A 24,234-nucleotide genomic window follows, 5' to 3' on the forward strand; every position below is an offset into this window, starting at 1 on the left:
ATTTTTGTCGCACTAAAGAATTTTGTCGCCTAACTTTTTTCTCCATATCATACTATATCATATCAGGATTGCCTTATAAAGAACAGATTTTCACTCAGAAACCCTCGATCAAAAAATTATCGGTATCTATTGGTTGATTGATTGATTGATATGTGGGGTTTAACGTCCCAAAACCACCATATGATTATGAGAGATGCCATAGTGTAGGGCTCCGGGAATTTCGACCACTTGGGGTTCTTTAACGGGCACCCAAATTTGAGCACACGGGCTAAATTATCTGTATCAATAAAGTGTCTAAAGAAAATCCAAGATCAAGAAAACGATGCATTCATACCAAATTTCATCGTGGCAGCTTAGAGCATATAGTCTGTAAAGGATGTTTGTAATTACGATGCCTAAGCAGCCTACTGCAACTCTAGCCGACCATAGCCGCCATCTGCTAACGACATTAGCCAACCTCAGCCAACAGTAGCAGTTATTAGACAAATTTTTGACAAAAATGTGTCTGCTCAGGCATCATGATGAGGATTATGATGCGGTCGTTGACCAAATCAAGGTGAAAAAACAGAAACCTTTCGGAACCCGTAAAAATTCCTTGATCATGCTAATCAAGCAAAAGGCGTAAGTCGCTTTTTTATTCAAAGATGTGACGTAAGGAGTGTCTGTAGCTTGTCGGCTGATGCCAGTAGACAATATAGGCAACACTAGCTTTCACTAAATCGTGACATCCACGTTCGGTAATACGTGAGTAAATGTGCTACACCAGATGGTCACGGCATGTGACTTGATATGGTATGCCAGCTGATCGCAGTACGCTGGTAAACACGATACGCCTATACAGCTTTCACCATCCGTTGTTCGGCGCCATCTCAGGATCGCGGCGGCCATTGTATGACGTCGCATGTACCTCATTATTTTACCGACAGACGGAGGCATGGGCAAAAGCTCAGGAATGCTTGCGTAATAATGCAAGGCAGCAATCATGTCAATGAATTGTGTAACGGATTCCGAAGGACGCCGTAGTACAGGTCTTTAGACTAATTTTGACAGCTTGGTGTTATTTTTAGCAGTCGGAGTAAATATTGACTCAATGAAAGCTGAAGTACGATTCGGCCCATTAATAATGAAATCACAGTGGTGTCGAGCGTGCCATACGTTTATTCTTGGCAAACGTATACTCTTTCTATTTTCGTGCCGATGATAGGATTAGTGTACTTTTTTTAGCGACTTCCCACACCACACTACGTGGAATGTCTTGACGTGGCAGATAGTGATTGATTCTTTCTTTCTGTTCGCTGCTTGCCTCCCAAACTGCATTTTACGGCTACAGTCTACCGTATTTTTATATGATACACCTTAGCACAGTATTCTTTGTTTAAAAGATTGTTTGGCTGCTTGCTGTATTGTTTATCTTGTAAATGTACGGCTAGCCTGCGACTGTTACGACGGAATAAATTCTCACGCTTTTCTGCCTCTTGTTCCCTCGTATACAGTATGTATCTTTCTCATCTTTCCTCCTCCTTCACTTTTTCTACAAGTCTTCTCTAAGGTGTTTCCATAAGTTCTTTTGTCACTGACCACATATTTGCATCACAAACTTCTGTCCACACTCAGCACATTTTCTTATTGTTATTCCTATTGACTAACTCCCAGTGTGGGGTAACAAACCTGATACTCGTCCGGTAAACCTCCTCACCTCTCCTCCTCTCGCTTTTTTTCTCTTTCTCTCTCTCTCGGGCACTGCACGGAACGTCCGACAAAGTGGACTTCTAATTTCGAGGCACAAGACGCGTCTCACACTTTGTCAGTCCACCTACGTCATAGTCAGCCTCACTGTGGCCTTCCAGCCGCAATGCACTAACGTCTCTCCACCGCCACTCTGCAGCGTTATTCTATTCGGAAGAGGCTAACGAGGCCAGCGTGGATCCAATTAAAAGCGGACCCGCACTCCGCTAACAATGACCGCACGGACGCCCTCAAGTGAACGTATATAGAAACGAACGCGCACGCATACATCCACGCATTGTTACGTGAGCCTCCTTAAAAGCAGTCCCCACCAAATGCTCTTCCCTGCGTTTTTCTTATCAAGGCATGGTTTTGGGGATTGCGAACACAAACTTAAGCCGCATCAAGAGCAGACCACCGTTGGGGTGGACGTAGAGAACTGCTCAATTACGGACGCACTCAAAAGGACCCTAATGGGAAATTCCAGCCAAGGAATAGAGACGAAAGGGGGTAGGAGGGGAGTAATTCTGGGGTTTTTAAGCACAGTGGGATAGAGTGCGCAAATTAAGTGCGGCTGGCCGGTGTCCACCTCATTCTCCTCGTTCATATCAGAGCCGCCTACTTAGCGTAGTTGAACTTGAAGTTAAAATTAACTAGCATCTTCCAGTTATCTGCGTCTTCGGGCTAAGCTGAGGGAGAAGTTGTTCAGTGGAGAGTGCCCGAGCCTCTATATACAAGGCACGCAATAAAAAGCATTATTATCAATCACCCCCCAAATATTTTTCATTTTCGCATGCGTGTAACACACGCACGCATACGAACAGACGAACATGCAAACATTTTGAATGAACCACCCCCAAAGTATATCTGGCTACACCCTTGCAGTACAAGACAGGCGTATAGAAAATATATTATCTTTTCATTGGGGATGGGTAAACTTTGTTGTCATAAAAAGGATAGATAATAAACACATTAACCGAGAAATATCTTGAACTCTACCTTTAAAATAATAGATTAGTAAACCTGGACACAATAAAAGTATTTAAAGTTTTTAATTTGTGTTACACGAACTATATCTGCAGCAAAAGTCCCCGGATAAGTTTTTTTCTGGTGCATATGCTTGACTGATACCCCGCGTGCATGAAAAATGTGTGGACACGGGCAGTCATTGGAGGCAATGTTCGACAAGTCCTAGCGACACCTCGTGTTCACAAATTTTCAACGCTTTGAGCTTTTATTTTCTCCTCAACTTGTGCCTTTCAACAATGACCCATTCTTGGTCAAGCTTTTCATGTCTGGGAGCTGTTGTAGATCGTTAATGGGTACGTGCCGCAGAACGTTAGCAAACCCCACTACAGATATGTGTCACTTTTTCCACCATTCCTACTACTTTCACAACTCAACACTGCACTCACTACTCCTCCCACCACTCCCACTACTTCCACAACTCAACAATGCACTCACTACTCCTCCCACCACTCACACTGTTCAATTCTCCCACAAATCAACACCATACCCACTGCTCTTTCCACCACTCACCATGCTCACTACTCCTACCACTCACTACTACGCCCACTACTCCTCCTACCACTCCCACAACTCAACACCACGCCCTCTCCTCTTCCCACTTCGCGCTGCTCCTACCCCTCACCACTTCACCCACTACTCCTCTTACCACTCCCACTACTCACTCTATACTTCCACAACTCAACACCATGCACTCTACTTCTCCCACTTCTCGCTGCTCCTAGCACTCACCGCTGCGCCCACGACTTCTCTTACCACTCCCACTACTCATTGTATATTGGTACAACTTAACCCCATGCGCTATACTCCTCCCAGTTTTCGCTGCTCTTGGCACCAACCACTGTGCCCACTACTCCTCCTACCACTCCTACTACTCACTGTATACTCCCACAACTCAACACCATGCCCTTTACTCCTTCCACCACTCACCACTGTGCCCACTACTCCTCCTTCCACTCACACTACTCATTGTATACTCCCACAACTCAACACCATGCCCTTTACTCCTTCCACCACTCACACTACTCGCTGTTTCTATCACTCACCACTGTGCCCACTACTCCTCTTACCAATCTCACTACTCACTGTATACTCCCACAACTCAACACCACGCGCTCTACTCCTCCCACTTCTCGCTGCTTTTAGCACTCACCACTGCGCCCACTACTCCTCCTTCTACTCCCACTACTCACTGTATACTCCCACAACTAAACACCATGCCCTTTACTCCTTCCACCACTCACACTACTCGCTGTTCCTACTACTCGCCACTGTACCCACTACTCCTCCTTCCACTCCCACTACTCACTGTATACTCCCACAACTCAACCCTACGCTCATTACTCTTCTCACTTCACTCGTACATTTCGTTGCACTTCATTCCCGCTTTATTGGACTTCAGTCAACGCACTTATTTCAACATCACCTGTATTCTAATCTCGCTTGATACAATCGGCTAATATAACTGGCGAAGCGAAGGCTTCTTTGTAAGTCCCCATATTCGCTATTTCATCAGTGTCTACCAATGCGATTTGGCAGAATTTTCTCAAACAAAGGAGTATTGAAGGAGTAGAGCAATTTAATGACCTTCCTAAAACATAACAACGTAAAAACACGCATGTGCAATGCTAGGAAAAGCAAGAAACTTTCTCAACCAAAATGGCCATTCGCTCTTCTTTCTCCTTATGTAAAAAAAAAAACATCCTAGTCTAGTACCGACAGAATATACCAGGAACAAAGCACGGTCCTTTTCAACGCGAGTTCCACGTGAAAATATTTGCATAGTCAGCGCTGTACTAACCACCGAATTCGGTGAGCCGAGTACCATCACACTTCGGTTGGTCGGGGCGTTAATGACAATAAAAATCTTACTATCACCACTGTACGGGTTCTTGCATTCTATATATTTTCACACGCGGAAAGTTCCCCACTGCCATTCACATCTCTCGGTGGTGGCTGTTAATTGCGGCCATTCAGGACTGCTGTTCGTTGACGCAAAAAAAAAACAAATCTTTCTTCTCACAAGCCTACTTCCGTCTAGACCTCGCCATTGTGCTTTCCAGAAAAGGAACCTCATTAGCGACACTGCAGGGAGCACTGGTGCGTACTCCTGAAGACCCGGTAATCAAAATAGCGAAAATAAAAGAGAACTGAAGATGTACAAATATTGAACTCGCTGAAAAAATGTGTGTGAGAGCGGCCTTCACCTGCTAAAGGCCTTCTTTGTGCTTTGGTCATGCCGCCTGCCTCTCTGAGATGCACTGTTTCACCGACTACATCTGCATCACAATAGATCTTCCCATACGAATCACCAGAAGTAAACTTGGCGCTGGTCTCTTCATGAAAGTTGCAAACGTAGCGAAAGCAGCGGTTTAGAGCCTCGATATGCCCGAAGTTTGTTCTCATGGCTTTGAAACGAGCGTGCTTTACCGTGCTGGATTAAGTTGATGTTGTAGCACTAGGAAACAAAATGATGTAGATTCAACTTCCGAACACAGCTGTCACCGTTTTGGGCGAGACATGCCAAGCAGGCGTTCCTTGCATTTATAAAAAAAATACATGTTCGATCCCTTGGTTATTGGAGTCGAAATAACATGAAAGTGATACTTGTTCTTACTGAGGGGGGTTAACAGTTCACTGTACATTTATATAAAAGAGCATGTACAATATATCTTGATTTCTGACAGCTATAGCAACCTTTCATGTGGACGTGCTCAACTTGATGCTCAGTGATACATGTTCATTAGGAAAGCGAGCACTCATCATGACTGATTAAACAAACTCTTTCTGTCACTGATGCTTGTCGTAGCTGTAGCAGCAAACGGTGTGAACAGGACCTGCCCACAGCAAGTTATCTTTTCACCCACTTTCCTTTCTTCATATTTACATTACAATTCAGTCTAATAGCTTCCCCGATACTTTCCTTGGGCCCCGCCACGGTGGTCTAGTGGCTAAGGTACTCGGCTGCTGACCCGCAGGTCGCAGGATCGAATCCCGGCTACGGCGGCTGCATTTCCAATGAAGGCAGAAATGTTGTAGGCCATTGTGCTCAGATTTGGTTTGCACGTTAAAGAAACCCAGGTAGTCAAAATTTCCGGAGCCCTCCACTACGGCGTCTCTCGTAACTATATCGTGGTTTTGGGACGTTAAACCCTACAAATCAATCAATCACATTTTCTTGACATCTTCCTGTGTTAGATCTTATATATATATATATATATATATATATATATATATATATATATATATATATATATATATTGTTGAGACGTTTATTGGCGGACGGTTGTCGACGATGCTTGACAGTGACAGTCAATGCGGGTACCGACTCTCTGCACGAGCTGCTCTTCTTCTTGCTAAAAAAGGGCAACCCACTAGAAGGCGCTGGAGAGGACGACCCACTGTTCGAAGGCTTCACCACAACTACCCCGGGTACGAAGAGGGAGCCGCCTGGCGACCTAGCAGCTGGTTACTATGAGCGGGTCGTGGTAGGCTTTGAGGCGCTCCACGTTGACAATGTCGCGCCCTCGACGGAGCATGTCCGAAGATGGTTCGATGGGTTCGATCAAGTAATTTACAGGGGAAGTGCGTTCGACGACACGGTAGGGGCCTTCGTATTTGGGCAATAGTTTTGAAGATAGGCCCGTTGAAGTGGTAGGGATCGAGAGCCAGACGAGCGCTCCAGGAAGGAACATGGGCGCAGTGGTGCTGGTGTCAGCGCGAATGCCTTTTTGCCGCTCTTGATCATGCGCTGTAACGGTCCTTGCGAGCTCTCGACACTCTTCAGCAAGCTTGGCTGTAGCAGAAATAGGCGCCCACTCTGACGGATCTGGCTTGTACGGAAGTATAGTGTCGATGGTGTGCGACGGGTGCATTCCATATAATAAAAAGAAAGGTGAAAAGCCAGTAGTGCTCTGAGGGGCGGTGTTATATGCGTAGGTGACGAAGGGTAGAATGGAATCCCAATTTGTGTGATCGGCGGCGACGTACTTGGAGAGCATGTCGCCGAGCGTACGGTTGAAGCGTTCAGTAAGGCCATTCGTCTGCGGGTGGTAAGCAGCAGTTTTGCGGTGAAACACGTTGCACTCTTTGAGAATGGCTTCGACGACTTCAGACAGGAAGACGCGGCCTCGATCACTGAGCAGTTCCTGAGGTGGACCGTGTCGCAGCATGAATCGTTGGAGCAGGAAGGAGGCCACATCGCTTGCTGTAGCCGCGGGGAGAGCGGCAGTTTCGGCGTATCGCGTGAGGTGGTCCACAGCAACAATGGCCCAGCGGTTACCAGCCGACGTTAGTGGAAGTGGCCCATACAAATCAATGCCAACGCGCCCAAATGGCCTGGCAGGGCAAGGTAGAGGTTGCAGACCTACCGGCGACAGGTGCGTTGAAGTTTTGCGGCGCTGACATTCTATGCAGGAACGAACGAATTTCTGCACATAGCGGTACATGCCGCGCCAAAAGTACCGTTGGCGAATGCGCTGGTAAGTCTTCGATACGCCGGAGTGCGCACATTGCGGATCAGTATGAAAGAATTCGCATATGTCATAGCGCAGACTGCGGGGTATGACTAGTAGCCACTGGCGGCCTCTGACATGCTGGCGTCCACTTTTTTGCACAAGTCAAGGATGTCCTCTATGTAGCTTGTGAAGGACTCACCGGTCTGCTGTGCTCGTTCACGTAACCGCTGTTCGGCTTGGAGCTTACGAACGGCAGGACGGCCGAACACGTCGACGACGGCGGTTTTAAAAGCGGACCAAGTGGGGAAATCGGATGCGTGGTTGTTGTACCACATGCCGGCCACACTCGCGAGGCAGAAAACCAGGTTGCCGAGTTTACCTGCCTCGTCCCAATGATTGGGGACGCTGACGCGTTCGTACATAGCAAGCCAGTCCTCGACGTCGGTGCCATCCGCGCCGGTGAAGACAGGAGGGTCCCGGATGCGGGGAACACCGGAACATGGCGTCGGCGCAGGAGGAAGCGTTTGCTGTGCGGCGTCTTGGTGCATGGTAGAAGGCACGGTGCGGGATCGTAGCTCCAGGGGCATCAAATGCTAACCGAAGGTGTTAGAAGGGCCCAGCACTCTCCACCAAATTGTTGAGACGTTTATTGGCGGACGGTTGTCGACGATGCTTGACAGTGACAGTCAATGCGGGTACCGACTCTCTGCACGAGCTGCTCTTCTTCTTGCTAAAAAAGGGCAACCCACTAGAAGGCGCTGGAGAGGACGACCCACTGTTCGAAGGCTTCACCACAATATATATATATATATATATTTATATAAGGCATGTTTGTATAGCTTAAGTGGCCATGGCGAAATTGGTGGCGTGCTCAGCCTCTGCTGTCCCGGACCAAAAAGTCGAGGGTTCGACTCCCGTTACAAGAACTCTTTTCTTCTGCTCTCTGATCGTTCGTATCTTTTGGCGTCATTTTCGTGGTGCAAATACGTCACTGAAGTCATTGTGGTCCCTGGCATTACAAAACTTTCGTGTTTTTTAACATAAAAAAGATGCCAATGCCGTAATAATAAGCTCAGATGTCTAAAATGTATGTGCATTTGGCTAGCTTTTATTTTGAAGCCTCATGTCAACTCGTGCATCTGGCAAGTAAATTTCCGTAATTTAATCATTTTACAACGTTTACGTCGAGGTTCGGCTTTTTTGCAGCACAGGTGTTTACGTGGCAAAGCACGCTTTGCAGAGACTAATGTTGTGAAAGAAAAGGTGCGTTTCTAAATTGCTCTCTTTAAAGGAAAAAAAAAAGTCGCTTTTCGAAAAAAATAAGAGTAGTTATGCAGTGGAGCATGTCTATGAGGCAACAACTTTGTGTTATAAAACTGAAAATCTTTGTTTCCTTTATTTTCTCGCCGTAGGGATACTACTACAGCACAACATGCTTCGCAGATATCAAAGCCGAAGGGAATTGCGAACCTTCGGCTTTTTTTACGCTTGGATACGGTTGATCCGCTATTAAAATATGTGTACGAGAGAGTAAGCCTTAACAAAATAAAGTGACCGAAAGCATGAGCTCTCTTTTGTGCATCACTGTCAAGGCCGTTGCAGGGATACACCGAGCTAAACTTCGCAGTCGTCGTCGTCGTCGTAATGTCTGCTAACGGTTCAAATCTGGTGAAATTCTGTTCCTCCATGCGCATCGTAGGCTGTGAATTATTAAGCTACGTAATCTAATTGCAGAACGTTGCGACGGTGAAGTTATCTCATCTGATAACGTATGACAAATTTACAGCACTCGCTGTGTTTGTTATTGCGCGTGTTTACTGCCCTCATGCCTTTAAAGCGAGAAGCTCATCAGGCACCGAACTAAATACTTTTGCTTAAAGTATGGCGTGAGCTCTACAGAATAGCGATTATGGTTCTTAGGGTATTACGTTCCGAAACAACTATATGATGATCATGGATGCCGTAGTGGAAGGCTCCGGAAATTTCGACCATCTGATGTATTTTAACGCGCGCCTAAGTCAATGTACGTGAACCTCTGGCCTGCTGCCTCTATTAAATTGCGGTGACTGCGTTCACAATTCCATTCCGCAACTTTCCGCCCAACTTGCAAGCACCATAATGACTAGGCAACTAGACCACTGTAGGGAGAAACCTGCAGTAATTGTGAGAACCATTACTAAAAACATTTGATTTTATGGCTGCAAGTAATCCTAGATAATTACAAGAAGTAATCGTTTCCATCTCAGCCTCTGACAGCAGCTCTCGCTCATAAACTTGTATTATTCACTGATAATCTCAGGAGTAAAAATAATTCTTACTCTTAGCGCATCGAGAGTCCTGTCACCACAACTGGCGGCGCCTTTCCAAAACTGAGAAGCCTCCCAAGGCATTGCTATCTTGAAACCACGCCGGTGTTTGTCGGCGTCGTCATCGGCATTTCTCGACAACACCCCACACTCCATTAGCCGCGTCGAATTCAAAAGAACTGCGGCTGCGCTTTGAAGTTCCGTTAGCCCGGCATTGTTCGCATCCCTGCGAGACCTCTGCACGTCTCTTTACCTTTTTTTTTTCTTTTTTGGCAGTGGCAGCTTTTCAATGCGGGAAACATCCAATGGTCGAGCATGGGCTCCTTTTTTCTATACTTTTGCTTTCCTCTTGCATTATCTGTAGAAGTCACATCGCGGTATAACACCACATTGAAAAGTGGCGAAGGTGAAAAATGACGTTCTTGTGCCTGAGCGGCGACGCACCGACAGGCGAGAATGCTTGAGGTGTGCGAAAGCCGTGCGTTAGCTTTAACGCGTTTATAATTCGCGAATCTGCTAATGGGGTGTTGCGAAACAAGGCGAACTTTGAGGCGCATTCAACTGAGCGGATGGACAGCGCTCCTGTTTACTTGTTTTTCTTGCGCACCCTAAAGTCTCAATCATTTTAACAGCTGAGCTGCTCTAAGTCAAGCCATCGATGTCTGCATGTCTTTCCGATGTCGCATAGGGCAAGAGGCTAATGATTATGATGATAATAATCAAAATGACAATGATGTTGGTGATTCTAAGTAAGTGCGACGATGTCGATGCAGGAAGTTTTGTTAGCCAATCACGAACACTCGCGCACCTATAAGTCAACTGCTTTCAGAGCGTGTAATTGGCCGAACATTTTGACACTGAAGATGTTAGAGATCGCCGTAACTTGTTCGCCAAAAACCACTATGATGATCATGATGAACTGGCAGCCGCTCTCTACATTCTTCTCTTCGTATTCGGCCTCGTAGCTCCACCGATTTCTGTGGTGCAGTCTGATGGATGATTGAATGGGTACAGTCAGAGAGAGAAAGATAGAAAGGAAAAAGAACTACTCATTTTCTAAACGAGAAAATCTTTTTTGTGCGCAAAATGTTTGAGGAGGGTAGGCAGATAGGACAGAGTGCACACTCGCAACCAGTTTATTGCTCATATTGCCGCGGCAATATATGTGCAATCTGGTAGATGAAATGGTTACACAACAAATGGGAAGGCAACAAGAAGGATAGACGCAAAGCAGCTTATCCACACGTTCAAATCATATTTCAACTCAATATGTACTCATATTCATTGTCTAGCAAGTTAACAGAGGAAGCACTCACACACTCAATTCCTGCCTTCGAAATGGTTTGGAAGATCCCGCGTACATTGGGAGTCGGTGTTATGCGAAGCATGTTGAAGGAAGGGGATTCCGTTACGATTTTTCATTCAGCAAAACGTTAAGAAATGAGGCTAAAGATATGTAGAAATGTTTTACGTACAAACTTTTGTTCAACAGTTGTATATTTACTGTCGCATAGCAATGCCAACAGCAACTTGGGTATAAGATATACCAGAAGCTGTAAGCTGATGTGTAGCGCTTGTATCAGCGAGGATAGCGGTCCTAGGGACTGCATGATATGTAGGTTTAAGCGAATGACGCTTCACTGCACTTGTCGTTAACCCGAATTGACGGCTGTATGACGAGTGTACGTGTGTACTGTTTATAGGCTTGGATAGCCAGCACTGCAACCACAATTGGCGTTTCACAACCATTATGGTATACTTAAAGAGAAGTCACGAGACATGGTTTTTTTGTGTGTGGTAGAATACTGCTTGTCACGGAGATTGTATCATTCGATTGCTGCTGAGACCATAATATTTATTTTATGCGTTCGTTAGGTCAACGCTGCCGATGCCAGCTTTTAGGGACAAATCTCCTTAGGGCCGGCCTAGTTGTCGTTTATCACGCCCCACAAAACACAAACAGAAACTGAACAGCTGCACAACAAAAAGCAAAAGCATATATACAAACAACCGACATTACGTTGATCAACTATACGGCAACACAATACGTGATCAACCCCGCCATCTGTGCGTCCATCCGCCCGTCCATGCATCTGTCCTTCCGTCCAACTGTCCGCACGTCCATTCTTCCGTCCATCCTTATGTCTGTCCGTCCAACAGCGAGTTGTACTACAGCAATCAAGCTGAAGCCAGGACTACGTAGGTGCCCATCAGGTCCGCTGTCTCTCTAGAATCGCACCGCCAGTGCATGCTACATTTTGTTTTTACAAGTAACAGCGCAGCCCTATGTCAGAGTTCGAGGTGTCATCGGTGGTGTAGTCCTGGAATATTTTCTAATATCCTGTGTTGTTAGTGACCGTACTTGACGGTTGTTGCCACTGTGTTTTTTACATGTTTTTTATTTGTTTTCTTCTGAAATGTGTCTCTGTATATGCACGTTAACGACACTCTTCCTTACATCGTTGAAGGTATGTTAACCGTGCCCTAGCAGTCTAGCAATGTTAACTGTTTTATTGTATTGTTATTGTATTCCACTTTTTCGCATTTACCTTTATTGTGTTCTTACTGCTTCAAGAAGTTATTGTTCATGTAAAGGGTTTTATTTCGGTAAATTTTGTGTACTTGTTATGTACGTCCCCCTTAATGCTGTGTCTTGCTAGATATCATGTATTGACAAATAAAACGCACCCACACGTAGACACAGAGCTTATGACAGAACTCTACCGGCTAAACCAAGAAGTCAATAAACCAAGCTGTTCTCTATAAAAGAACACTATTTTTCTTTAGATTCACATACTTCGCTTCATGCGAGAAATAGAATGCAATTGGGCCGAAAAGCACGTAATTGCAGTGATTTACAATAAATATTATGGTTATCAATAAAAATTTTTATCCTTTCAACAGCCATATTGCTGAAATTCCCTGATGCCACCATCGTATTTACTGCAGTCAGACCGACAACGTGCCATTCAAAAACCACTCAGCAAAAAAAAAATAATATTAAGTAATAAGGAAAAGAAAGACAATTGGCTTTCTCGCTAGAGCCCTCAAACATACTTTCTTCGCTTCTGCACTTCATCTACGCTACTGTTTGAGCCCCGAAAAGAGATCCTCCAATGTAGAGTTCAAGTGCGGACAACTCGGCGCACACAAAGTAAATTGAGATCTTCTTCTGAAACCCCGCCGAAGTTCAAAAAACGTGACAAAAGCTAGAAAGCATGGACTATACGCTCGGCCAAATTGAAAATAAGAGCAGCGAGTCCCAAATAGCGGACAATTCACGTGATCCTCTCCAGCTTTCATTTTCTCAACATTGTTTTCTATATTTGTCCACCTCGGGTGTGCTTTCTTATTTCGTTTGGCGCAGGCTCGAGTCCGTAATGTTTGGCGAGTAAGAGCACTTTACTCGGCAAATTGAGCCCCCCCCCCCCCATACCACGCTTTTTGGTTCAGAGCAAACATACGACCTTAGTGCACATAGAGAATGAGACGAAATAAACTGAAGTAAGTTCTTGTAAAGAACAATGACAGCCGAAAAGCCATGCTTCCCAGCTACAACACTCAGTACGAAAGCACAATATATATATATATATATATATATATATATATATATATATATATATATATATATATATATATATATATATATATATATATATATATATATATCTTGATGCTGCAGCAACAGCCTTGCCGTAGCGATGAGTTCACGGTGATTCCTCCGAAATTACGACTGGGTCAGTCCATCAGCCGACCATTCCGGAATTATAGAAAAAACAGAGATATTTTTCGGACACAACAAAGCGCGGTATATATAAGTAGCTAAAACCAAATATTTTAGTGCTAAAAGAAATACATAGGCGCTTCCAGGGAATCCTCCTTTTTCTGCTCCGCTATCTTTGTTATCGATCCAGCAGACAACATCCTTCTGTTCCTGCTGAAAGCTGCCGTCTGCTGCGGCCAGATACACTCCCGCAATTTCGCCCAATGGCTCTCTGCCCACCGACGTTATCGCTATTTTTATCATTTGCCCGCTCGTGTGGTCTGCTTTCGCTTTTCTTCACCGACGACATCATTTGGCTCACAAGTCAACGCTGCTTGCTTGTTTCGTCTGAAAGCTACCGCGTCATATTTCTTTTCGATCATTCATTCCTCCTCTTCGTTCGAAGGGCTTCCTTTTACACTTGTGACCTGGATACACTCTATCCGCAGGCTGAACGATTGATCTTGTTTAGACGCATTTATCATTTTTAGGACTCGCGACCCGGAAGGTAAAGGAAAGGAGCGAACGGAACTGTTAAATCGAATTGAACGTTAAGAAAGCACCATTTTTAGATACAATGAAATTTTTTTATGCCTGGGCAGACTTTTTTGTGTGTTAAAGTGTGGTACTGGAAGAGACCGCTGCATGCTTTGAATCTATTGTTTAGGTACTGAACCGGTGAAACGGCAGTTTGCTTCTGGCAAAGGGCAAAGTTCGAAAAGTCGCAAATATTTCTGGGGTCAAACTGTCTCAGCGTTGCCGCAAACGCAGCCATATCGATCGCTTAGCATTGATGAAGCCTTGTTTTTGGGCGTTAAACGACGCATAGGACATAATTAATGCTAAATATGCAGTTCGAAAGAACAAAAGTGATCACCTTGATGTCTTATAATCAGCCTGACCTTTGAAAGCTTAACGTTTCATTGCACAACTGAAACGAAATGCATGGGAAAGAACACAAAGCAGGCGCAAGTTTAATCAATGGAGGAAATAGTTTTTCGCAAGGATTCCCGAGAACTTTGCTTATTATTCTTCAATATCCCGGGTAAGAAGTGTATCGAGCCATAGTCTGGCAAAATTTGCCGTTATTTATGCTGGAAAAATAATGAAATCAAACAAGCCATTTCTCAAAAGAATCATGACCTGAAAGAACAAGATTAAGGGCTGTCGCAATAGACGCCAAGAACTGCTGCCTCGAGTTAGTCGAGCTTGCTGGCTCCCTCTAGGGGATTACCTCCGAACTTCTGCGATTGCTGACATGGCGTCTCTCGAGAAATTGTCGCGTTATTTTGTTCCTCGTCCGCATCTTTCCAATTTGCAAATCGATTCAATTAACGAACGGACCATTGCGATTGTCATTCACTCCATATTTGTTTTCCTTTCACGGCGACCGCGTTTGTTTGTTTGTTCGTGTTTCTCATTTCTTTTTTTTTGAGAATATTTTGTTTTGCACTTGTGCATTCTGGTAGTGCATTGAACTTAGGTGGCGCGACTTCTCGTTAAGTCTAACTACGTCTGGGACGCGCAGCGTGACGTGCTCTGGCTGCCAACTGGGCACACGTCGTCCCACTAGTTCCATGCAGTATTGTTAGATTTCGAGATGAGTACCGAACGTATTCAGATTTCCGATTGACGAAGTTGTTCTCAGCTGAGAAAGGTTCGGCATTCGCTAGTGATTTTTTTGTTAGACATTGATATTATTGACAGTTAGGCGTTTGTCTAGATGCTTCCTTTTACGTTCATGTAAACATCAGGGTGGCTATATATGTCTTCGAGCACCCTCAAGATGTTCGCTGTATGTTTTCGCCTAAAGACATTCACGATGAAGTTCTAGGCAATAAACATGGCGTGACTTGACTTGACTTGAATAAAAATTATACTTACTTCAATATTGAAGCCAAGCATCGCTTCACTGTGGGGAAGCCAGAGAGTCTAGTCCTAAGCTGCGCGCTTCTCAACTTTGCAAGTGTGGTCTAGCCAACGCAGCGTCGCGTTCAACGTTCGTAAAATCTACGTGCTTGAGCCACGAGCGGTACACACGGAAACCCATAGAAACTCGAAATATAGGCATAGGAAAAGAAAATATAAATGGTCGTATACTGGGCTACTCTATTCCGCAAGCTCCTCATTACTGAGGTTCTATCTTATGTGATCGAACATTAACGTTGTGTACGTATTGATGATTTACCCTCTAATGGCATTTTGTAGCAATCAGTTAACGCGCTCCTGAGTACTTACATTCGTAAAATATTATTGCACTTATGCTGCCCATTTGAAGGTATAGCAGGAAATTATAATAGTTCACGCTAGTGAGAGGGGCTGCTCGCGACAAGTGCAAGAAAAAAGAAAGAAAGAAAAGAAAGGAGAGAAAAAAAAGAAAGAAAGAAAGAAAGAAGGAAAGAAAGAAAGAAAGAAAGAAAAAGAGAGAGAGAGAAAGAAAGAAAGAAAGAAAGAAAGAAGGAAAGAAAGAAAGAAAGAAAGAAAGAAAGAAAGAAAGAAAGAAAGAAAGAAAGAAAGAAAGAAAAAAAAACCTTATTGACTAACAGACTTTAGGAGCACCACAGCCTATATCTGAAAAGGGTCGTGAATATTTCTCGGATGAATCCGGGTCAACGAATTTTTTCAAAATATTGAACAGTGATGACGCTCATTCCTATTTCTAACGAGCAATTTCATACGACATATATACCACATATTTTATGAGATCGCAGAATCACGACTGCTTTCGTGTTGTCATTGCGAAATTTCTTGCAGTGCTGTCATGAGCTTTTCCTTTTTTTTTTTGCAAGGCTGGTACGCGTTCAGAGAAATAGGGCGTGCAGAGTGACTGAACTTAACTGAGTTAGGGTGAACTTAGAATCACGAGATTTAAAAAAAGTTATAGAATTCAATCTGTACGTGATAGAAATGCTGCTGGCCTATCCCAGAGTGGATGTTGCAAAGCAGGTTCTTAGCATCCAGGTGCTCCAGCAACGCTGCACGCTTTTAGCGAGTACTCAGTGTCTTCGATTTATTTCCCGGAAGCGTGTGGTTCCTCGAATAATCTTGCGGAGTCTAGCCTCTGGCACCCATAATTGCGACCGATTTTTCTTGTCCCGGTTTCGTCTGCCACCTGACCTGCATCCCCCCGTTTCTTGTCATACAAACGAGATTATCTGACCCCCTGCGCCGTCCTTTCCTTCCTTTACTGCTTTGTATCTGGTATTGAAAAAGTTTCGGAGTTAGGCTGAGCTAGATTGCATTCACACTTCCGTCACGACGCCTTGTGAGAAAGGGTTAGCGAAAGCGCGGTAATTTTCTTCTGGGAACAAAGAACTTGCTGGAGCCATGGTAAATTAGGTGAATAACCCTTTTTTGTGTTTTATTATGTTTTATGAAAATGAAATGGGTGATTTGCCTGCGGATGCAAGGAAGCGAATGTAACTTTGAGAACTGAACTAAAGTTACAGAATATTGCTCGGTTTAATAACTGTACTTGCGCTTTCTTTATTGCATGCTGTTCCCTCTGATTCCACTTTCCCATCACACTGCCAGGTACATCTGACAGCTGGTATCTGCGTAATCCTCTCGCTTTTTTTCTCTACGTGTTTTCTTGCAACGCATTCAGCATTATGAGTATTAAACTATCTTACATTACCTTATTAAAATGTCCGGTGGTCGTCTGCAACGGGGCTCGAAGGTAGAGCTCGACATGTTCTGGGTCCACGGCAAGGCAGCTTCTTTCAGTGCGTTACGCTCCATGAAAGCACTCATGTCTTTCTTGCGGGCCACAAGCCTCAAAGAAACGTTGTAAATCTCGGCGTCTACGTGTGTGACTGTATGTGTTGTATCTTAATCATACGTATCACGGGATGTATTATGATAATTGCGCAGCACCTGGAGCAGCACGACTGGTTAAAAGCCAAAGAAACATTTTCAACACTTCATTAAAATACTTCTTTCTGTGTGTTTGTATCATCGTCTTTAGCTGCCGCAGTGGCAAAACAAATGAAGAGAGCAAAAACATCAGTCTATATTATCCACAGTTTGCCGTCACTATGCATTGTAGCTCCAGACTAGATCAATTAAGCAAGTCCCCTTCAACTGTAATGAAAAGGCTCCTATGGCTGATCAGCTGGAAAACCGGGCTCCTAAGATCTAGAAAGTATAGTTTTTAAGCTGTCAATATATTGCATATCTCTCTAACGTATCAGTATATTGCATATCTTTCTACAATGATATGTCTGGGGCGAACTTAGTCCTCCACAAGCGACTCCTCATCAACCCACTTATTAAACGGATGAAGAACGGAAGAGGACGTTAGTCAAGGCACTAATGGTGTCTTGCTTTTAAGCGTAGGCTCGACAATAAGTTGTCAAGCCACTTAGCAAAGCTAAGACGATGGTTATTATCAAGTTTTCAGCACCTGCATCGCCCTCTTTCTGGTCCGAACCTGTTTTCATGCTCACATTTACTAGCACTGGACTGCCCTATGCTTTCGATAAGTCTGGTTAGTCAACAACTCAAACGCTGTTTGCGTACTACGTTCCTACATTGATTAGCGTTATTGTCTCTACGGAACGTTATGTCTGATTTTATGCTGAGCAAATGATTTGTCACGGGGTACGGTGCCTACAAGCGTACCATGTAACAGGACCTCATCCGCCTAACGCGTCTATTCTATCTAAAACTAAAAACATTGAACAGTTTTTCTGCATTTGTTTGTTCAGAATACAATGCGGCCACTCGATCGATCTTTGGCAGTGCTTCGCAGCCATTACAAACTATACCACACTACGCGAAGAAAAAAAAAATAAGATAAATACGCCAAGTAATCAGGTCCTGCAGCGCGCGCTTCGCATTTTGTTTTCGGTTCTGAGGTGTTAAATAGTTTTGCTGGTTAAAATCTACCAGATGTTGAAGCCGAATGAGGTACGAAGAATGTTGATGGTACTCTTTCAAAAGTGCTGTTATAATTGTGACATAGATGTGAAGATAGTAAAGTGGGCGTAGAGACAACTTGCTGCCTGCAGGAACCGAGCCATGCAACCTTGCAGAAAATGAACCCTACTAAGGTCTAGGACACGTTGGTTGTACTATTTCAAGTGAACTGTGGTAATTGTCATATAAATGATCAACTGTCACCGACAAGAACTGTTCCTGCAACCTTTGAATTCTGCAAAGGTTGAGGGTTCGGTTCTTGCCGGTGACAAGTTATGATTTGTATGAAGATCACTACAATGCACTTAGAAGAACACACCCAACGTGTCTTAGACCTTACTAGGGGTAATCATCTGCTGATTTTAATTCAAGTTGTGTGAAACAAAGAAAACGATCTCCTAAAATTCCATTCTTTCTGGATTTCTGTGGCCCATTATAAAGCATCATGGAGCTCAGAATGATCATGAAGCTTGTCTAAGACGCCGATAATGCTTGATTCAAATCACTAAATAATGCAAAAAAAATTGGTAGAGGACACTCGACTACTGCTTCGCATGATATTGACTCTCAGAATGGCTGGGACATGCTGTCTTTTTTTTTTTTAATATCTCCAAGTGGCCTGATGGATTCACGGAAAACATACTAATGATATTTAGATAGACACAGGTGTGGTGGTCTCACCTATACAAAGCCTCTGTAGGCTCAATCGAAAGCGTCAAGGCATTAAGAACAGAGAGGGCTGAGAAAGAGGGAAAGTACTGGAGTGTCCTCGCACTTAACTCGGGTGGGACTGAAAGTTAAGCCCGCGCAGAACAACCAACTCTTCTATTAGCCGACTAGGTGAAGGCGGCCGAGCGTTAAGCTCGGGAATCAATTCTCCAGAGAACGGCAAAGTAGGAGGGCGGAGAATCGCCTACGAAGCGGCAGAGACCTCTATCGGCCGACCGAGCAGACGCATTAAGAGTTGGGAAACGACCCCGAGCACCCCATTAAGCTTATCACAGCCCCGGGCTGCCACCACCATCGAACTGTCCGGCACACCTGGAAACGACCGTACTCGGTCATAGATCGGATGGGCAACAGCAAATGCGGGACAGACTTTCAACGACGGTGATAAAAACAAGCGGAAAGCGTCAGAGATAGCTCCTCTACCTGCTTCTTCTTTATTCGATGCACCGCGTATAGATTATCCCGCGAGTCCCATTCCTCGCTTCTTCGAACAAAGATAAGGGCTGTGGTGAGCTTTATTGGGCGGAAGTTTGTAGCGTACGCCATAAAGCGATGTTAATTTGTAGTCGTGGTTGACAGGTGGTACTGGAGTGGGCATTTTCGTGCTTTTTTTCTCTAATATTCACTAGATTGATTGATTGATTGATTGATTGATATGTAGGGTTTAACGTCCCAAAACCGCTATATGATTATGAGAGACGCCTTAGTGGAGGGCTCCGGAAATTTAGACCACCTGGGTTTCTTTAACGTGCACCCAAATCTGAGCACACGGGCCTGCAACATTTCCGCCTCCATCGGAAATGCAGCCGCCGCAGCCGGGATTCGAACCCGCGCCCTGCGGGTCAGCAGAATATTCACTAGTATATTGTGAATAAAGGGCTTGCCCCCTTACCGCTCACGTGCAGATACACCATCCTGCAGTCTGACTGTGGCGGTCGATACTGTTTTCACTTTAGAACGCATCTTAACCAGCTGTTTATGCTATACTGTTTTTTGTGCAAATATATATTTGTGTCACTCGAGCTTCTTCTCTTTTTCACAAGTAAACTATTGTAGTGAAAACAAGTCAAAGCCCGTATTCCCTATCGTTTTCATAGAGCTTGTCAACAACGACGTAGACAAAACAATGGCATCAGATTCAAACACAATATTGTCGGCATAGAGTACACAACATACCACTAGTGTGGGCTCAGATTCGGGTGCACGTGAAAGAACCCCAGGTGGTCGAAATTTCCGGAGCCCGCCGCTACGGTGTCTCTCATAATCGTATGGTGGTTTAGGGGACGTTGAACCCCACATATCAGTCAATCAACATACCACTAGTAGAAGACATCTTACCTAGCGTATTGTCGAGACCACGTACAGTCTATGCGTGTCAGTGGTTCTCCATTCTTACTTGGCCGAGCCTTTTGACGTATGGGCAGACAAGGAATAGGCACATGCTTGAAAAAAAAAATAATAATAGGATGAAGGTTTTGAGGTAACGATCATTTTTCGGTGAGATGTAAGGCCTCAGCAGGAAAAGATTCAAAATAACGTATAAAGTAGAAGTGATAAGCGAAGCTTTTTTTTTTTTCAAGTATGAGGTTCCGAGAAGCAGGATCCTCTTCATTGCACTCTATAGGGCAGCCTCACGAGCATCAAAATGTGTAAACAAGCAGCAGAAAGGTCTATAAAAAACGCATAGGCGTAACGTATATCAAGATTGACGACCCACATGTACTGGCTAAAAAAGAAAAAAAAAGGAAACTAGGCCAACGAAAACTAAACTGTAGCACGCCGGTGAGCCAGTATATCCCTCGCCTATACCCCCCGAAATGCCGGTATTTTTCCTGCTCACCACTCAAGTGTTTTTGTTCTGGTGGGCAACGAAATTTTCTCTCGGCATTCGCCCGGCCCTTCACTTCTTTCCCGTTTCTATAGTACTTCATTTCGCGGGACGTGAGTGATTTCCCGTCATGGCTTTGGCTTGACTTTCGGCCGCTGCCTGTTTTGTCCGCTTCGCTAGACGAGGTTAGGCCCACGGAATCCGGGTCAACGAAATTGTGCCAAAAAAAAAAAAGACATAGCCCGACGCTTGAGATCACTCACATGCCAGGATAAAAGTCTCTCCAGATGAAATGAAGTTTCGTTTACGAACCACGTCTCTGATGTTGTGTAAAAAAAAAGGTGGCAACTCTTTGTGTTTACCTGTAGGAGACAAGTGTACGTTTCAGCTCACTGTCTACAAAACAACGATTAGGCTTGGAGCGACCGCCACTTGAACGGCTTTCATTTCTCGTGTGTCCTTGAAAAGCAAGCTGCTATTCTATTTTAACTTACGTCGGAGCTTTGAGAACTTACGTTACTTCTTTTCGATGCACATGTGATCCTGGGCGAAAATAAATGCAATCGTTGTAGCGGCCAGATAGAAATGTCATACCTCAACAGAGTGCGATAAGATAAAGCTGTGGAGTGAAATACTTCGTAGTATGAGAATTTAATAGAAGGCAGAGAGGTCGGCCTGAGCTAGTTCACTCTAGCCTGCTACTCTACACAGGGGCTAAGGGGAAGGGGAAGGAAAGAGGGATGAAGGGTGGTCACCAACTGAGGAAGGACCTGAGCGATTCGTACTTATTTATTAACGTTATCACGCTAGCTCGGCACTATGACTACGCAAAGGAACAGAATACGAGGACGTTGAAAGCTCAACAACCTCTAGTTTAATTTATTGTTTTAACAGTGATAATATTGTTAGTCAAACTTTCGACCTCCACTGCTGTTCGCTTAGCGCTGGCTGGGAGGTTTTGTGGTGTGGCGAGGTTGTATAAATATTGGGAATTTGTCGTGATGAGAAATGCAACATTGAATCTTGGTTTAAAGAGAAACGTGGCATTAATTAGAGGTAGTGACGATGGTGATGCTCGGTGAAAAGAATTAGCCAATGAGAGGCATTCCTGGAGCCGCTAGATGCTCTTTAGAAAGGGTGAGCCAATGAGAGGCGTGCCTGCAGTGTGAGGGTGTTGCTCGTGGCAAGGTGCGTCAGAACTGAGCTGTCTACAAGGGTTTAAACACCTGTCAGAACACAGTTGATCTAAGAGTCCACCCAGAGGGGAAACATAAATGCCTAGGCTGGCTCTTCGTGACTTTAACTCCTTCAGAAAGGCTAAGACTAGCGAATGTGAGCGTCAGTGACCAAGAGCAACGATGCAGCACACAAATACTAAGAAAAGACTTGAAACTACAGAAATGCGTGCGTAAAAAGACTTGCAAAAACAAATACAAGCAATAGTCTGAAAGGGGTGGGGATGGTCATTAGCTTCGCCGTTTTGACGACTTTCATGGTGTTGAGCTGGCTGCTTTTTTTTTTCTCCCTTTTTTGAGCGTCTTCGAAGTAGTAAAGGGGTGGGGAAAATGCTCCGTGGTGCCAATGGCGCATAGGGAGAGGTAACTATACTTTTATAACAATATTGAAATCATAATGTAACGAAGAAATAACGTAAGAGAAATAATAAGTTAAAAAGGAGATAAAAAAGACAAATGGAAAGAAGACCTGAAAGAAAAAGAGGAAGGAAAACATAAGGTATTGTTAGAAAAACGAGGAGACAAGTGAAAGAGAAATAGGAAGGAAAACATAACGTATTGTTAGAAAAACGAGGAGACAAATGAATTTCTATTTGTCTTTTCATTTTTCTAACAATACCTTATATTTTCCTTCCTATTTCTCTTTCATGTCTTCTTTCCATTTGTCTTTTTGAAGGCCAACTTGAAGGCCAACTCCGGCAACTTTTCGATGCCAATGGATCTTAATGAAAGTCGCTGGGTACGTTCTTCTGCACATATCTGTGATTTATGCTAAATCACAGGCTCGAGAGATGTGCTGATTATTTGCAAATGAATTTCAATGATTGCCTCGGAAAGCTCAACTCGTTTGCCAGAATCATTGGCAACCCTGTCTGTGTGACGTCATGTTTGGCATGTCAACGACAGTGACGCAATCGAAGGCATCACTACTTTGGCCGCTACAGCGTTTATTGTGCTCGCCATGAGGTGATGACGATGGTGTTTGGCACGGGTATAGCACGGGTGGGCTTCATTCCTTCCTCTGTGGTGTTTGGCCGGCGCTCGGCGCTTCGGTGGTCTGGCTATCACATTTTTCATACTACGCGCCGGCGGGACCAGTGTGCAGCCTTCGGTTCCTACCAACTAGTACGTTATACGCAGACAAGGCACCCGGTCTTGTTTCGGTTCCGGTTTTGCTCTTTTTTGCTTATTAAACATTAATTTTGAATTTATTGAGCATTCCAACTTTTGGGCTCGTGACAATAGTGATTTTAAGAACATAAAAAAACATTATTACCCTGGCATGAACAAAAAATCACCGGAGTTAGCCTTTAAGCAAAGCAATCAATCAATCAATCAATCAATGTTTCTGTATTAGCGTCAGAAATTTACATTGTGAGTAAGTATGCAGGAGGAGGTCCTAGGGTAGTAAACCGCAGGCAGGACCTCCTATCTTGATACAAAGAAAAAGCTAAAATACAAATAGCAAAAGAGCAAGTCACAAGAACATTTTGAACTTTGTTTTCACAAACAAAGCAAGATATCAAAAATTAACAAAATACAGCAGTTATACGTTTAATAAAGACTTTTTCAAATTTGTCTTTAAACATGAATGCGCATTAAGTCTTTCATATCATGTGATAAAAATTCCTTAATAAAATTGAAAAAAAAACAGTGCTCATTTTTTCATAATTAGTGCGAACTTTAGGTAATAAACAGGTTATTGGCGACCGCGAATCAAGTCTTATTGGAATCATTCAACAAGGCAATAGGAAATATGTCGATAGTGAAAGTGCGGGGGAAAAATTTCGAAAAACAAAACACACACCTTATAAACGTACATTTGGGAGATGGTAATACGTCAAGCTGGCGAAAAAATCGCATGTGATGGCGTTTGACGTGACGTGACGCGAAAGTTATGAGTCGCATTGCTTGTTTTCGCAATACCTTTAACGACCAAACGAGCACGGAATATGAATTACCCAATGATGTAATGCAATAACTGAGATGACATGAGAAAGTTTCTGACCAGCGGAACAAATAGTCGAAGGAACGTAGAAAGAAATATATAATGCTTGGCAATGGCGCTTTTGTTGAGGCACCGCTAAGCGCCGAACGGTGTTCTTATTTGGCCTCTACGTATACCCCAATCGTTCTTCGGTGGCACTTCGGTTTTCGTCGTCATCATCGTCCATCAGTTGGCGGCATATTATGCCTACATATTCGAAGAGTCCGTGGGAGACTTTCAGAGACGTGAAAGCTTCCG

At 44.1% G+C, this 24,234-nt stretch overlaps 1 protein-coding gene across 1 annotated transcript in view; it reads left to right on the forward strand.

Moving 5' to 3' along the window:
• LOC142771608 (uncharacterized) overlaps positions 1-24,234 on the forward strand; it is a 304,548-nt gene that overhangs the window by 205,275 nt on the left and 75,039 nt on the right. The window lies entirely within an intron of this gene.

Source organism: Rhipicephalus microplus, chromosome 9 (assembly GCF_043290135.1).
Source record: "Rhipicephalus microplus isolate Deutch F79 chromosome 9, USDA_Rmic, whole genome shotgun sequence".
NCBI lineage: Eukaryota > Metazoa > Arthropoda > Arachnida > Ixodida > Ixodidae > Rhipicephalus > Rhipicephalus microplus.